Source organism: Pinus tabuliformis, chromosome 2_2 (genome assembly GCF_031772625.1).
Source record: "Pinus tabuliformis cultivar Carrire ecotype Pingquan chromosome 2_2, CPIR1, whole genome shotgun sequence".
In the NCBI taxonomy this organism is placed as follows: domain Eukaryota; kingdom Viridiplantae; phylum Streptophyta; class Pinopsida; order Pinales; family Pinaceae; genus Pinus; species Pinus tabuliformis.
Genome location: NC_142300.1, coordinates 1,123,832,125 through 1,123,835,912, shown reverse-complemented (window position 1 = coordinate 1,123,835,912; position 3,788 = coordinate 1,123,832,125). Strand labels below are relative to the sequence as shown.

General features: G+C 34.8%; 1 pseudogene; it reads right to left on the bottom strand.

Moving 5' to 3' along the window:
- Positions 1-299: 299 nt before the first annotated feature.
- On the bottom strand, positions 300-1,677 carry LOC149197347 (calmodulin-like protein 3 pseudogene; annotated as a pseudogene).
- Between the last annotated feature and the right edge of the window lie 2,111 nt (positions 1,678-3,788).

Sequence of the window (3,788 nt, the reverse complement as noted above, 5' to 3'; positions counted from 1 at the left end):
CAACTCCATATAAATTAAGGCACATAATTTTTCGATAGTTATTAGTTATAGTGCGAATAATGCTGAAGACAGCTGTGCTATGGTTCTTCATTATATCTTGATTTAATGAGTAAAATACAAAATGAAATAAATCTCAGAACCAGAAACCTCTCCAGTGACAAAGTATTTAATCTCTGTTATATGTTAAGAGTATGATAAATATTGCATCAGATTCAAGCATCATTGAAGAAAAAAAAGGGCATCATACTGCTACTTTCATTGTCCTCAAACAGAGAAGATTCTGAAGATAATTCAGAAGATTAAAAACAATTACATGAAACTCCGTTTTTATTAATAATACCCACACACAGGTTCAACAGAAAATCCTTCAATAATATCTCACAAATTTGTACACAATCTTTTACAAGTTTTCCCACAAGCCATCAAGCATGTCTCCCCATATCTCACAAATTTGTACACAAATCTTTTTCAAGTTTTCTCACAAACTACCAAGTACCAAGCAAATCTCTCCCCACTAAGTACAAAGCAAACACAGTCATGACAGTGAACTAAGCTAATGTACAGTTAGTTCCGTGAACTAAAATTTTACAACCAGCTGCAGAAGAATATCTGGTTCCCTGCTTTCTAAGTAGCACCTTGCAGAAAGCAGAAAGAGTATGACGTTACAAAACCCTAAACCAAAAACTCTCAAGAAAATCCATTTCGCTCGGATCTTCCAAACCCTGCACTCATCATTTCCTTAAACTCCAAATAATTGACCATCCCATCGCCATCTTTATCAACTTTCTGTATCATCTTCTTGCACTCCCCAATCGCTCGGCCTTCCTTGAGACCCAGCGACTTGAGCACAGCCTGGAGCTCTTCCACCGTTATCAAACCGTCGCCATTCTCGTCGAAAACGCCGAAAGCCTCGGCCAGATCCGCGTCTTCCTGATCCGCGCCCTTCGTTTCTTTTTTTTCTTCACCTCCTCCTCTACAGTTCATCGATTCATACAACGTCACGAACTCCTCGAAATCCACGTACCCGTCGCCATTGACGTCCACGGTTCGAATCGTGTGCAGCAATTCCTCTTCGCCAACGCAAAGCCTGAGCTTTTCAAAAGACTCTCTCATCTCCTGTTTGCAGATCAGGCCGTCGCCGTTTTTATCAAAGGTCGAGAAAACCCTCCTCAGTTCCTCTCGCCCGACAGCGTTCCCGGAAATTTCCCTCTCGGCGGCAGAATTCTCCGCTATTTTCACAAAGGGCTTGGCGACGAACCAGAGCTTAAACTTCTTGGGTAAAAAATACCTGAACAGCGAAAGCAAAAGCCCGTACAGAAAGAGTGTCCTCAGAATTAAGCCCACCGTGCCATGATCCGACGGAGAGCCGAAAAATCCTTGGATTTTCGCAACCAAATCTGAATCCCCGAACCCCATGGTCAGAAATCACACTATTCCTCTATATAATACGGACATAACGAACTAATTGACTACAGCCCACAACGTAACCTCGGAGTTGACTCTTGGCGGCCGAACTTCAATGTTCACTGCTATTATCGGCCATGATTTCAAGGCTTGGCTGCTGCCCATGCGCTTGAATTCATTCACACAGCCGCCCAGAAGGATAAGTTGTTGGAGTGAGTGGACGAGGCATCGGTCCGAGGTCACAGGAGACGCCGGCGGAGATGCCCAAGACGCGTTAACCTGTCACCATCAACGCGGAGACTGCAATTAAAACAAAAGTAGAAACCGCGGCAAAAGGCGGGTCCCGCAATTCCGCGTGAACGAAATTGTTGGATCGGTCGTTGGGTTCTCTTCCCAGTCCTGTGGAAGATGTTGGAAGGCATATTATTACTTTTTTTACTTTCCTTCCCCCAAAAGTCATCCTGCCTATCTTTGTAGATTGTTCAAGACAGCTGCGTTGGACCCTAGCGAGTTAGGGTTTTGTATGTCATATAACAGACACCCATGGCGGCGACTCTTAATCACCGTATAGTTACTGAAAAGTGTCGTTTTAACAAAAAGTTTGTATCGTGGTTAACGTTGCTTTATCCATAAGATTTATCAAAAAATATTGTTGAGTAAATTTAACGTTGCTTTATCCATAAGATTTATCAAAAAAATATTGTCGAGTAAATTTTGAGTTTTTAATTTGATTGAGTGAAAATATTTTTTTATTATTATTAATTAATTAATTAAATTTTTAGTTTTATGTAATTTCACTGAGTCAAAATGTTTACATAATATAATAGGACATGACAACGGTATATGACAATATCAACATTTCTTCTATATGAAAATGGAGAGCACCTCTTGACAATTATAGTCCCTCAAAAAGTTATTAGAGTGTTTTGTATTATGGTTAATCTTTATTCATTCATAATCACATAAATATTTAAAAAGTTAAGGATATTTGAATTTATATCATAGTTAATGTTTATTATGTGGATATGTATGTTTATTCTCGAATAGGATATTTAGAATTTCAATTTAATTATCAATAATTATTAAGTGGGTAGGGATTTGACTTTCATAGAATATTCTAGAATATTCCTACTAATATACACAAATTTACACAAATTAAGGAATAAGATATATTTCCAAAGTAGTTATGTTTTTTTTTCCCTTTTAATTAAATTTATCAATTAAAAATATGTCATTCTAACAAATGTGATATAAAACAAGTTATGATTTTTAGGCTGTTGCTATTGATGAGTCGTATTGACCCATGATATTGTAACAAAACCCATTTAGAGATTAAGAATCTCCATGATAAAATGGAGGTGAATAACCATAGTTAAGAATCTTGTTACATGTTATTTTTTAAATGTAAATATTTTTAATTTATATATTAATTTTTTTTATCTTTAATAAAAATAATAATAATTTTAAATAAAGTTATAATTTAGATGAAGTGTTTTGATTCTTATTAGTCCCTACTAAGGCAAGACTATAATTGTTTTGCTTGTTGACCACTATTAGTTTAGCATTGAGAAATGCAACTAATAAATATATTTTTTCAATTTTATTAAAAGACTATTTTGTAAAGTTCTTATTGTAGTCTTTGCATAATACAATGACATGTGGATAATTACCTCACATATCTATGTCTATGGATATGCTTGCAATAAACCCTTGAAAATAGTTCATAAGGTAAATAACATATTTACAATAAATTAATTTCCACCATAATTTAAATAAGTTTTTGCATAAAAAATGGATATGAATAAGATGTAAATAAATATACTTATAAGTCTTTGTATAAAAAATGGATATGAATAAGATGTAAATAAATATATTTACCGAGAATAAGTCTTTGCATACAAAATGGATATGAATAAGATGTAAATAATTATACTTATCTAGAGTTATATCCGGCCATTATTTATGTTTTCTTCGGCACTTATGTAAGAGTAAAATTGTAAATGTGTAGACTTACTGGTTGTTACTATGCACCAAAAAATATGCAAGTTCTTGTACATAAGCAAGAAATTAATTTATCCACTTCTCACCTCAATTTATTAGTTTATAACCAAAGCAAGACTATATGTATCTATTGGAAGGGCTAGTCAACCAGCGGAGTCGAGTCGAATAAGCATATAATGTAAAAATGACTATTAAGATAACTTAAGTCATATTAGATAAGAGTCTGGTCGGACAGTTAGACTATTATAACTGTCCCAACATGGTATAAGTATCTTCCTATATATCAATGTATCAGTTTGACTTGGCTTTTAAGAGACATAATATTAAGTTTGCTTTTGTTGGTTCTCCACTACTTGTATCTCTTCTCTCTTTCTTCCACTACT